This window comes from Acipenser ruthenus, chromosome 10 (genome assembly GCF_902713425.1).
Source record: "Acipenser ruthenus chromosome 10, fAciRut3.2 maternal haplotype, whole genome shotgun sequence".
NCBI lineage: Eukaryota > Metazoa > Chordata > Actinopteri > Acipenseriformes > Acipenseridae > Acipenser > Acipenser ruthenus.
In genome coordinates, this window is record NC_081198.1 from 21,123,400 (window position 1) to 21,137,222 (window position 13,823).

The 13,823-nt window shown below is 49.5% G+C and overlaps 2 pseudogenes; both read right to left on the minus strand.

The window, feature by feature from the left end:
• Positions 1–469: 469 nt before the first annotated feature.
• LOC131738715 (U2 spliceosomal RNA) lies at positions 470–624 on the minus strand (annotated as a pseudogene).
• A 5,556-nt stretch (positions 625–6,180) lies between these two features.
• LOC131738577 (U2 spliceosomal RNA) lies at positions 6,181–6,277 on the minus strand (annotated as a pseudogene).
• Positions 6,278–13,823: the final 7,546 nt, after the last annotated feature.

Below are 13,823 nucleotides of genomic sequence, written 5' to 3' on the forward strand. Positions count from 1 at the left end.
GCAATGTAAGCAGGAGAAAACAAAACAAAGCAAAAACACACACATAACACCAAAAACAAAACATAAACTGGCGGAGTGCGTCTTACAAATAGTCATGCCAAGCTGCTATGCTGTGCAAGGTGCCTTGGGTAACTACAACTGTGCCTCGCTGGCTGGCTGGCTTGCTAAGAAGGTCCTGGCATAGGGACATGTTCCACCACACTTGTCTGGTTAGCTGCATGCTCCCAGGAAACAACCTGCTGCTGTCTACATCATCACCACATGTGAATAAAAGAAAGAAAGACAGCAAGAAAGAAAGAGAGAAAGAGAGAAAGAGAGAAAGAAAGAGAGAAAGAAAGAAAGAGAGAAAGAAAAAAAAAGAAGTAAAACGGCGGGAAAACTTGCATCAACACTGGCACTCTCCCTCCAGCAGGGGTAGACAAAATGCTCACAGGAGAGATCCAGATCTGACTTTGACCAACGTTAGAGAAAGGTGTGCACCGTTCCCGGAGGTACTGCAATACCGGGCCGATGCGTGGAGTGGACGGAGCAAGCCCCTGTTCCATCTCCCGATTCCAAAAATCAATTTAATATATGGTCCCCTGATAGGGGACGTATCAGATATTAATACTCTTTTATTGAGATTTTACATTTTTTTACATTTACACCCATTCGTTTTTTCATTCATTTTACATTTCTTTTAAAGATGACATTCATGCATACAGACATACATTTTGTTTTAAAAGCATTTAAAACACATTTAAAAACACCAAGACAATTGTGCTTTGTACATGGTTAAAACAGACACAGATTAAAATCAACATGAAAAAAACCTGTGCTGTTTTAAAAGTGACTGGAAAAAAAAGAACCATCTATAAAAAACCAGTGCTTGTGAGGGCCGGGGAGTGCTCTCTAAAAGTTCAAAAGTGAACATAAAACTATATTACTAAAACAGGGACAGGGGAAAAGGGACAGTGTGTGGAACAGTGAGTTAAAATTCTAAAATTTTAAAACACTTAAAATGTAACTTTTAATAGTTTACATTAAAAATCTTAAAGATACATAAAACAAAACAAAACAAAATCAAATAAAACATTCAACATAAATCAAATAAAAGTCCATAAAACTGAAACAAAAAGACTACATAAAACCAGGGCACCGTTCAAAAACGGTCATGCCAGCTAAAAAGGGCGGAATGCTGGCATGACAAAATAAATAAAAGGCTTAGCGGTGCCCCGTAGTCCCGCTCCTAGGAGCTAGCGGTTCCAGTTTTTTCCTTTATTCCATCTTCACGTCCTGAAGTCCGGCGATCCTCCACTCCGCGCAGGCCTTGTCCTTCCCGAGGGTCCGGATGTCCAGAATTACAAAGTCCTTGATAAGAGTTTGTGCCCTTCTGGTCGTGGTGATAGTGTCTAGCTCCTGCTTGTGATAGACACAGACGTTACGGCCTTCCCACAGGATCTGCTTGACAACATTGATGACACGCCAAACGCACTTAGCTGTGCTGGTAGTGATTCCTCCCGCAGGCCCATAGAGCACAGTCTCAGCGGTCATCTTGGCCGTGTCAGCAAACCTGTTTAGGAAGACAGAGACAGAGAGCCAGACACTGCCAGCCACATCACACTCCCAGAAGATATGGGCTGGTGTTTCTCTCTTGCGGCACTTTGCATAGGGGCATGTTTCTACTTGGGCTAGTCCCCTCCTGAACATGAACGCTCGAGTGGGGAGTGCACTGTGGACGGTGTTCCATGCTATATCCTTCTGGACATTACTGAGGCAGCTGTGAGACACATTCTCCCAGATTTTTTGGCTTTGGGTGAGGGAGAAAGTAGCTACTTTTTCAATTTCCTGGGAACCGGCAAGATATTTGGTTACAGCCTTGTATTCCCAGGAGGCCAATTTTGCTTTATCTAAGCCCAATTTATATATAGTGTCCCTTAAGGTTCTATAATACAATGGGGGGTCCCAGGAGTACGGCACGGTGTTATCAATAGTGCAGAGGCCCAAGGCCCTGAGACAGGTGGCAAAATAGAAACGATTCATGTAACATACCTTCCTGTCCAGGGCCTGGATGTTCTTGATAGTTTGCGTGAGCCCCTGCACTCGGGTGAGCTGCACCACGTCCGGGACCCCCTTACCTCCCTTCTTGTCGGCTTTACTCAGGGTGGCTCGCTTTACCCTCTCCATCTTGCTGCCCCAGATAAAGCGGTGGATAATGCGGTCCACCACTTTTTTGGTGGTCCTGTCTGGGGGAAAGATTTTTCCTACATAAGAGAGGATGGGGAACAGTATAGACTTGGTTATTAATACTCTACCCGTCATTGTTAAGGATCTTGTGCTCCATCCGCCAATCTTTTTACGGACCTGGTTAATGGCCGCCGTCCAGCTCTGGGCCCCCGAGCTATTGTTCTCGAAAATGAGGCCCAGAATCTTGATTTTGTCCTTTTTGACAGGGTACATGTCCGACAGTTCCCTATCTACCTGCCAATTTTTAGACACGTAGACTTCGCTCTTGGACTTATTAATCACTGCCCCAGTCGCCGTGCAGTACTTCTCAAGGATATTACTAATCCGAGGTACCGACGATGTGTTGGTGCAAATGAGTGACACATCGTCCATATATGCTGTTGTTTTGACCTGGACCCCGTTGGATCCAGGCAGCTGGAAACCAGTTATATTGGTATCCCTACGAATTGCCTGCAGGAGGGGTTCAAGGCACACGACATATAGCAGTGGGGATAGTGGGCAACCCTGTCTGACCCCTGACTGGATAGATATTTTACCAGTCAGGTGCCTGTTCACCAAGACTCGGGTACTAATGTTTGTATATATGGTTTTAACCCACTCCCTAAGTCCAGGAGCGAATTTCATCTGGTCCATCACTTTGTACATATATTCATGGCTTACCCTATCGAACGCCTTCTCCTGGTCAAGGTTGAACAGGCAGAGGGGATGGTTCCGTTCTCTAGAATAAGCCAGAATGTCCCTTGTTAACATTAAAATATCCGTGATGGACCTCCCTGGGACGCCACAAGCCTGGTCAGGGCCAATGACCAAAGGGAGGTGTACTTGTAGCCGGAGCATCAGAGCTTTGGCTAGTATCTTGTAATCCACGCAAAGGAGGCTGATTGGGCGCCAATTCCGTAGATCTTTAACTTCCCCTTTCTTATGAAGGAGAGTAATTACACTCTCCCGCATAGAAGGGCCCAACCGCTTCTCCCTGTAGACCGCTCTGTAGACCTCCGCTAAATGGACTTTTAGCGTGTCCCAAAAAAGATGGTAATACTCACCCGGGATGCCATCTGGACCTGGCGTCTTACCGGTGTTCATGGTCTTAACCGCCTGGGTGAGCTCCTCCAGCGTGAGTTCTGGGTCCTTCTCCTCCTCCTCCTCGTCCCGCACTGAGTCAGGCTCCAACTGGCTCAGGAACCACTCTATCAGGGTGTCATCTGTAGCTTTGATGTTATACAGGTCCCTATAGAAGTTCTCTACCACTTTTTTCACTCCCTCACTATCCTCTACTATCCTCCCCCTGCTGTCGAGCATGGAGGACATCAAGTGCCGCTTCTCCCTCGTTTTCTGGAAGAAGAAGCGAGTACACTTTTCGTCTTCCTCCATTTTTTGCACTTTTGCATTGTGCATGACCTTTCGTTGTTCCTCCCTACAAAGCACTGAAAGATCTAGCTTGGTCTGGGCTATCTCGTCACTTACAGGGAACCCCCGAAGCTGAAGCAGGCTCAGACGCTGGAGGGCAGCATTCAGGTATTTATATTTGGCTCTCCTTTCTTTTGCTTTCCTCTTGCCTGCTGCTATGAAATAACCCTTAGTTCTCATTTTGACCATCTCCCACCACTCTATAGGGGAGTTGAATAGGTCACGCAAAGTGGTCCACTCAACAAGCCTGCTCTTATAGGCTGCAGCTATGGAGGGGTCATCGAGTAAGGAGGTGTTTAATTTCCAGACCCCTGACCCCATCTGGGAGGTCTGAGGGACCTGCAATGTTACCTGCAGGAGCCTATGGTCGGAGAAGAAGACGGCCTGGGTGTCTACTGCCGTCTTCGTAAGGGAGCTGGTATGCAGGACGAGATCTATACGGGAGAAGGAGGTCCCAGATGAGCTCACCCAGGTAAAGGGAGGCACCAGGTCCTTACCTGCATCACACAGGGAGAAATCAAATATTACGGAGGACAAAACTCTACTAGAGCGGTCGTTGCGTGGCCTGCTCCGGTCTACGTCCCTCAGAGCACAATTGAAGTCACCTGACACGATGACGGGTACGTTCCCCAGCAGGAGTGTACGCAGCTGTGGAAAAAATTGAACTCTTTCGTTTTGGTTAGTGGGTGCGTAGACATTGACCAGTCTGAGGGGAGTGTTGTTGTATGTCACATCCACGCTCAGAATTCTACCAGGTTCTACCTCCCTGCTGCTGCGGGAGGTAATAAATGGGTTTTTAAACAGGATACCTACTCCGTCGGCTCTGGCTATGTTGGAGCCCGACCAGAAGGAGTCCCCCAGGGTCCAACTCTCCTTCAGGTCCCTATAATCAGGGCTCGACGAAATACCACACTCCTGCAGAAAGATGAGATCTGCTTTCAAGTTAGCTAGATAGTTTAGTACATCAAATCTTTTTTGTGTCTCCCTGATGCTCCTGACATTAACAGACACACATATCAGGGCCATCAGGGTAGCTAACAAGAAAAGGAGTCGCTGCGTCCACCCCATAGCGACTATGATTGGGAGGTCGGGACACTCTTCCTACTCTTAGCTCTACGCTTGCTTCGAGGGGGCTTGGGCTTATTTGCAACTCCCATCACCCCTGAGAAGGTACTCACTGCTGCCTCGTCCAAGAAGGCACCGTCTTTATATGCACAGTACGTGGAGTTGTTGGGGCTATTCAACTCCCCACAAGGTAAGTCTGGTGGAACTTGCTCAGGGCCCCTCGGAACGTGTGGGTCAGCTTTGTCCTGGGGGGGGGTTATGACAGACAGCATTCTTTGGCTGTTACCGTCTGTTGAATTGGAGCTGTTAGCAGACTTCTGGCTTACCGCGTCCAGGGGTATTCCCATGTCCTCCAGTGCTGTATCTAGGAGGACCTCTAGGGGGCCCCTGGTTTTGCCCATACAAGGGAGGGGGTCAAGGATGCTTTGAAGGGAGGCCCTTCGCTTGAAGAGGGTCATTGCTACCGAGGTACTGCTGGTCAGGGAAGGTGTTGACCCCGACCTCTCCCTCGGTGCATTAGTGAACACCTCTTCTGCGAGGTGTGCTAGGGTATGTGCCAACAACTGGGAAGGCTGGCTGGGGATGCCCTGGCTGGCTGCTACCTGCCCACTAGGCGGCAGTGTAGCCGTCCCACTCGCCTCCGTCTCTGCCTGCGAGGGCAAGACTGGGGACTTTGTGTGGACATTAGCTGGTTTTGGATCTATGGGGGCCACCTGCAACTTGCTGTCTTTGATCCTGATCTTCTTTCTTTTCCCCCCCTCGTCTCTACCCTTTCTTTTCCCCACCCTCTGCTGGTTCTTCACTCCCTTCCCCTCCTTCTCACTCTCACTTTCACTGTCGCTTTCGCTTTCCTCCCCCACGGACTCAATCCTTATGGCGTCATAACGAGAGCCGAGGGGGAGTGCTGGCGCTGAGAGGGCCCTACTCAGGTGGGGGGCGCTGCTGGGTCCGGGCTCCCTCCCTGCCTCGTGTTCTGCATCAGAGGAGCTACTGGAGGAGCTAGTGGAGTGGCTGTTGTACTCTCTCTCTGGGCTGGGGGAAGGGGTCCTCGTAAAACGGGACATGTCTCGGGGGCGGGGGGGTGAGGGGGGTGCTGGTGATGATGGTGGTGCTGGAGTCTGGGTCTTGGATACTGTTGGTGGTGATGTGGACTGATCTTTGTTACTTGCTCCCTCTTCCTGCTCAGGCCTAGGCTTGTTCATGTTTGCCTTGCTGGCTCTGGCCATGTTGGCATAGGAAGAGGGGCAGTCCTTAAACAGGTGCCCCTTCTTTCCACACAAATTGCACTGCCTCTCTTCTCTGCAGTGGCTGGTCTCGTGGGGGGCGCCGCAGTTCCTGCACTTGACTACAGTACACGCGGCCGCCAGGTGTCCTAATTCCCCACATTTCCTGCAGAGTTTTGGCATCCCATTATAGAATACCAGCCCTCTGTTGGGCCCTAACACTATGGAGTTTGGAATGTGGCGGACGCCTCCAATGCCCGATGGATCAACATTAAGGCGTACCAGCCACGTATCAGATATTAAACTGATAAGAACAGATACTACACTTGATCTTAGCCAAAAGGCCGAGAAGCGATGGCGACTTGGCCCTTGCCCGGGGCCCCCCAGCCCGGACGGCACAGGGGGATTCAAAGGTGGGTGCAAAATTCCAAGCACAAGCAGACCCCCAAAAAACGGGCTGCTGCTTCCAGAGGGGAAATGTGCAATTTAAGCAGGAGGAAGCAAAACAAAGCAAAAACACACACATAACACCAAAAACAAAACATAAACTGGCGGAGTGCGTCTTACAAATAGTCATGCCAAGCTGCTATGCTGTGCAAGGTGCCTTGGGTAACTACAACTGTGCCTCGCTGGCTGGCTGGCTTGCTAAGAAGGTCCTGGCATAGGGACATGTTCCACCACACTTGTCTGGTTAGCTGCATGCTCCCAGGAAACAAACTGCTGCTGTCTACATCATCACCACATGTGAATAAAAGAAAGAAAGACAGCAAGAAAGAAAGAGAGAAAGAAAGAGAGAAAGAGAGAAAAAAAGAGAGAAAGAGATTTTACATTTTTTACATTTACACCCATTCGTTTTTTTCATTCATTTTACATTTCTTTTAAAGATGACATTCATGCATACAGACATACATTTTGTTTTAAAAGCATTTAAAATACATTTAAAAACACCAAGACAATTGTGCTTTGTACATGGTTAAAACAGACACAGATTAAAATCAACATGAAAAAAACCTGTGCTGCTTTAAAAGTGACTGGAAAAAAAGAACCATCTATAAAAAACCAGTGTTTGTGAGGGCCGGGGAGTGCTCTCTAAAAAAGTTCAAAAGTGAACATAAAACTAGATCTAAAACAGGGACAGGGGAAAAGGGACAGTGTATAGAACAGTGAGTTAAAATTCTAAAATTTTAAAACACTTAAAATGTAACTTTTAATAGTTTACATTAAAAATCTTAAAGATACATAAAACAAAACAAAACAAAATCAAATAAAACATTCAACGTAAATCTAATAAAAGTCAATAAAACTGAAACAAAAAGACTACATAAAACCAGGGCACCGTTGAAAAAACGGTCATGCCAGCTAAAAAGGGCGGAATGCTGGCATGACAAAATAAATAAAAGGCTTAGCGGTGCCCCGTAGTCCAGCTCCTAGGAGCTAGCGGTTCCAGTTTTTTCCTTTATTCCATCTTCACGTCCTGAAGTCCGGCGATCCTCCACTCCGCGCAGGCCTTGTCCTTCCCGAGGGTCCGGATGTCCAGAATTACAAAGTCCTTGATAAGAGTTTGTGCCCTTCTGGTCGTGGTGATAGTGTCTAGCTCCTGCTTGTGATAGACACAGACGTTACGGCCTTCCCACAGGATCTGCTTGACAACATTGATGACACGCCAAACGCACTTAGCTGTGCTGGTATCGATTCCTCACGCAGGCCCATAGAGCACAGTCTCAGCGGTCATCTTGGCCGTGTCAGCAAACCTGTTTAGGAAGACAGAGACAGAGAGCCAGACACTGCCAGCCACATCACACTCCCAGAAGATATGGGCTGGTGTTTCTCTCTTGCGGCACTTTGCATAGGGGCATGTTTCTACTTGGGCTAGTCCCCTCCTGAACATGAACGCTCGAGTGGGGAGTGCACTGTGGACGGTGTTCCATGCTATATCCTTCTGGACATTACTGAGGCAGCTGTGAGACACATTCTCCCAGATTTTTTGGCTTTGGGTGAGGGAGAAAGTAGCTACTTTTTCAATTTCCTGGGAACCGGCAAGATATTTAGTTACAGCCTTGTATTCCCAGGAGGCCAATTTTGCTTTATCTAAGCCCAATTTATATATAGTGTCCCTTAAGGTTCTATAATACAATGGGGGGTCCCAGGAGTACGGCACGGTGTTATCAATAGTGCAGAGGCCCAAGGCCCTGAGACAGGTGGCAAAATAGAAACGATTCATGTAACATACCTTCCTGTCCAGGGCCTGGATGTTCTTGATAGTTTGCGTGAGCCCCTGCACTCGGGTGAGCTGCACAACGTCCGGGACCCCCTTACCTCCCTTCTTGTCGGCTTTACTCAGGGTGGCTCGCTTTACCCTCTCCATCTTGCTGCCCCAGATAAAGCGGTGGATAATGCGGTCCACCACTTTTTTGGTGGTCCTGTCTGGGGGAAAGATTTTTCCTACATAAGAGAGGATGGGGAACAGTATAGACTTGGTTATTAATACTCTACCCGTCATTGTTAAGGATCTTGTGCTCCATCCGCCAATCTTTTTACGGACCTGGTTAATGGCCGCCGTCCAGCTCTGGGCCCCCGAGCTATTGTTCTCGAAAATGAGGCCCAGAATCTTGATTTTGTCCTTTTTGACAGGGTACATGTCCGACAGTTCCCTATCTACCTGCCAATTTTTAGACACGTAGACTTCGCTCTTGGACTTATTAATCACTGCCCCGGTCGCCGTGCAGTACTTCTCAAGGATATTACTAATCCGAGGTACCGACGATGTGTTGGTGCAAATGAGTGACACATCGTCCATATATGCTGTTGTTTTGACCTGGACCCCGTTGGATCCAGGCAGCTGGAAACCAGTTATATTGGTATCCCTACGAATTGCCTGCAGGAGGGGTTCAATGCACACGACATATAGCAGTGGGGATAGTGGGCAACCCTGTCTGACCCCTGACTGGATAGATATTTTACCAGTCAGGTGCCTGTTCACCAAGACTCGGGTACTAATGTTTGTATATATGGTTTTAACCCACTCCCTAAGTCCAGGAGCGAATTTCATCTGGTCCATCACTTTGTACATATATTCATGGCTTACCCTATCGAACGCCTTCTCCTGGTCAAGGTTGAACAGGCAGAGGGGATGGTTCCGTTCTCTAGAATAAGCCAGAATGTCCCTTGTTAACATTAAAATATCCGTGATGGACCTCCCTGGGACGCCACAAGCCTGGTCGGGGCCAATGACCAAAGGGAGGTGTACTTGTAGCCGGAGCATCAGAGCTTTGGCTAGTATCTTGTAATCCACGCAAAGGAGGCTGATTGGGCGCCAATTCCGTAGATCTTTAACTTCCCCTTTCTTATGAAGGAGAGTAATTACACTCTCCCGCATAGAAGGGCCCAACCGCTTCTCCCTGTAGACCGCTCTGTAGACCTCCGCTAAATGGACTTTTAGCATGTCCCAAAAAAGATGGTAATACTCACCCGGGATGCCATCTGGACCTGGCGTCTTACCAGTGTTCATGGTCTTAACCGCCTGGATGAGCTCCTCCAGCGTGAGTTCTGGGTCCTTCTCCTCCTCCTCCTCGTCCCGCACTGAGTCAGGCTCCAACTGGCTCAGGAACCACTCTATCAGGGTGTCATCTGTAGCTTTGATGTTATATAGGTCCCTATAGAAGTTCTCTACCACTTTTTTCACTCCCTCACTATCCTCTACTATCCTCCCCCTGCTGTCGAGCATGGAGGACATCAAGTGCCGCTTCTCCCTCGTTTTCTGGAAGAAGAAGCGAGTACACTTTTCGTCTTCCTCCATTTTTTGCACTTTTGCATTGTGCATGACCTTTCGTTGTTCCTCCCTACAAAGCACTGAAAGATCTAGCTTGGTCTGGGCTATCTCGTCGCTTACAGGGAACCCCCGAAGCTGAAGCAGGCTCAGATGCTGGAGGGCAGCATTCAGGTGTTTATATTTGGCCCTCCTTTCTTTTGCTTTCCTCTTGCCTGCTGCTATGAAATAACCCTTAGTTCTGATTTTGACCATCTCCCACCACTCTATAGGGGAGTTGAATAGGTCACGCAAAGTGGTCCACTCAACAAGCCTGCTCTTATAGGCTGCAGCTATGGAGGGGTCATCGAGTAAGGAGGTGTTTAATTTCCAAACCCCTGACCCCATCTGGGAGGTCTGAGGGACCTGCAATGTTACCTGCAGGAGCCTATGGTCAGAGAAGAAGACGGCCTGGGTGTCTACTGCCGTCTTCGTAAGGGAGCTGGTATGCAGGACGAGATCTATACGGGAGAAGGAGGTCCCAGATGAGCTCACCCAGGTAAAGGGAGGCACCAGGTCCTTACCTGCATCACACAGGGAGAAATCAGATATTACAGAGGACAAAACTCTACTAGAGCGGTCGTTGCGTGGCCTGCTCCGGTCTACGTCCCTCAGAGCACAATTGAAGTCACCTGACACGATGACGGGTACGTTCCACAGCAGGAGTGGACGCAGCTGTGGAAAAAATTGAACTCTTTCGTTTTGGTTAGTGGGTGCGTAGACATTGACCAGTCTGAGGGGAGTGTTGTTGTATGTCACATCCACGCTCAGAATTCTACCAGGTTCTACCTCCCTGCTGCTGCGGGAGGTAATAAATGGGTTTTTAAACAGGATACCTACTCCGTCGGCTCTGGCTATGTTGGAGCCCGACCAGAAGGAGTCCCCCAGGGTCCAACTCTCCTTCAGGTCCCTATAATCAGGGCTCGACGAAATACCACACTCCTGCAGAAAGATGAGATCTGCTTTCAAGTTAGCTAGATAGTTTAGTACATCAAATCTTTTTTGTGTCTCCCTGATGCTCCTGACATTAACAGACACACATATCAGGGCCATCAGGGTAGCTAACAAGAAAAGGAGTCGCTGCGTCCACCCCATAGCGACTATGATTGGGAGGTCGGGACACTCTTCCTACTCTTAGCTCTACGCTTGCTTCGAGGGGGCTTGGGCTTATTTGCAACTCCCATCACCCCTGAGAAGGTACTCACTGCTGCCTCGTCCAAGAAGGCACCGTCTTTATATGCACAGTACGTGGAGTTGTTGGGGCTATTCAACTCCCCACAAGGTAAGTCTGGTGGAACTTGCTCAGGGCCCCTCGGAACGTGTGGGTCAGCTTTGTCCTGGGGGGGGTTATGACAGACAGCATTCTTTGGCTGTTACCGTCTGTTGAATTGGAGCTGTTAGCAGACTTCTGGCTTACCGCGTCCAGGGGTATTCCCATGTCCTCCAGTGCTGTATCTAGGAGGACCTCTAGGGGGCCCCTGGTTTTGCCCATACAAGGGAGGGGGTCAAGGATGCTTTGAAGGGAGGCCCTTCGCTTGAAGAGGGTCATTGCTACCGAGGTACTGCTGGTCAGGGAAGGTGTTGACCCCGACCTCTCCCTCAGTGCATTAGTGAACACCTCTTCTGCGAGGTGTGCTAGGGTTTGTGCCAACGACTGGGAAGGCTGGCTGGGGATGCCCTGGCTGGCTGCTACCTGCCCACTAGACGGCAGTGTAGCCGTCCCACTCGCCTCCGTCTCTGCCTGCGAGGGCAAGACTGGGGACTTTGTGTGGACATTAGCTGGTTTTGGATCTATGGGGGCCACCTGCAACTTGCTGTCTTTGATCCTGATCTTCTTTCTTTTCCCCCCCTCGTCTCTACCCTTTCTTTTCCCCACCCTCTGCTGGTTCTTCACTCCCTTCCCCTCCTTCTCACTCTCACTTTCACTGTCGCTTTTGCTTTCCTCCCCCACGGACTCAATCATTATGGCGTCATAACGAGAGCCGAGGGGGAGTGCTGGCGCTGAGAGGGCCCTACTCAGGGGGGGGCCGCTGCTGGGTCCGGGCTCCCTCCCTGACTCGTGTTCTGCATCAGAGGAGCTACTGGAGGAGCTAGTGGAGTGGCTGTTGTACTCTCTCTCTGGGCTGGGGGAAGGGGTCCTCGTAAAACGGGACATGTCTCGGGGGCGGGGGGGTGAGGGGGTGCTGGTGATGATGGTGGTGCTGGAGTCTGGGTCTTGGATACTGTTGGTGGTGATGTGGACTGATCTTTGTTACTTGCTCCCTCTTCCTGCTCAGGCCTAGGCTTGTTCATGTTTGCCTTGCTGGCTCTGGCCATGTTGGCATAGGAAGAGGGGCAGTCCTTAAACAGGTGCCCCTTCTTTCCACACAAATTGCACTGCCTCTCTTCTCTGCAGTGGCTGGTCTCGTGGGGGGCGCCGCAGTTCCTGCACTTGACTACAGTACACGCGGCCGCCAGGTGTCCTAATTCCCCACATTTCCTGCAGAGTTTTGGCATCCCATTATAGAATACCAGCCCTCTGTTGGGCCCTAACACTATGGAGTTTGGAATGTGGCGGACGCCTCCAATGCCCGATGGATCAACATTAAGGCGTACCAGCCACTTTCTGGCTCCTGTCCAAACCCCATCTTCATCTGTAATTTTCCTCCCTTCTGATGACACCCTCCCATAGCGGTTAAGCCATGTTGTAATATCATAGTCGCTAACAGCCTCATTGAAAAATTGGACAGTAACAACTTTCATTTCTCTGTCTGTCAGTGCATCCACACAAAATTCTTTGTATGGAGCGAGATATTTATTCTCCCCCCAAAAGGACCACATTTCTTGTAACTTTTGGGGGTTCCTAAAACTGACCTCAAACACTTCCTTAAGCCCTGGCAATTTCACCAAACAATTCAAGTCAGAAGGGGAAAAACCCATACCCCTCTGAAGAATGGTCCGGCTGAACTCCAGTCTCGTCAGTCCTGGTTCCGTTTCATCTTGCTTGTTTCTTGTGAAGCGCACCGCATTGTGCCTCCTGGTTTCCTGGGTTGGCCGGAACGCCAACCTTCAGCTGGCTCCTCCGATTGGGGTGGGAGAAGCCTCTGGACGTCCGGGTTGTCTCTCTCTACGGAAAAGAGACAACGTAAGCAGCAAATCTGGGCAGTTGAAGGAACTATTACTTTAGTCCCTGAGGAGATGGTCGCCTCGCAAGAGGGACCCCCTCCCCAGGTGAACGGTGTCCTTCCCTGGCGGAGTAGGGGGCGCTGCTTGGCACCGAGACCACGTAGGAAGAATCGTGGCTGTGACGCCTCCTCGGGGTCCGGGGCCGCCCTCTGCTCCTCCCAGATGGCGCCCTCTGCTGGGCGCCTGCTGCTCTCTCGGTCTGGATCTCGATTACAATCAAGGGCTGGGGATGAGGTCGTCTAGGTCATCAAAGGGTCCTCAAAGGTCGTCTGGATGGTAGGTCCTCCTTCTCTCTAACTCCAGGAACGTCTGGAAAAGCCGGAACCGCCTGAAAAAGAAAAAAACGGGAACCGCCTGAAAAAGAAAAAACTGCTCTCAACAGTCAACAAAATCTTGAAAGACCCTCGGCCTGGATTGGGCAAGCCAAAACCAGACTGAGCATTAGTCTTCCAAAAAGTTGCCGAGCTGAAGAAAGCCAGTCAAAAATAAAAAAAATTCTGTTCCTCCTCACCCGAACAAACCTCTCACAGACCCTCGGAGGGAGCGGGCAATGCCACTACCCTCTAAGCCTTAGTCTTAGAAAGATTTATTCGAACTGTAGAGAAGCCAGAGTATATGGCTGGCTAAGAAGGACCTGGCATAGGGACATGTTCCACCACACTTGTCTGGTTAGCTGCATGCTCCCAGGAAACAACCTGCTGCTGTCTACATCATCACCACATGTGAATAAAAGAAAGAAAGACAGCAAGAAAGAAAGAGAGAAAGAAAGAGAGAAAGAGAGAAAGAAAGAGAGAAAGAAAGAAAGAGAGAAAGATAAAAAAAGAAGTAAAACGGCGGGAAAACTTGCATCAACACTGGCACTCTCCCTCCAGCAGGGGTAGACAAAATGCTCACAGGAGAGATCCAGATCTGACTTTGACCAACGTTAGAGA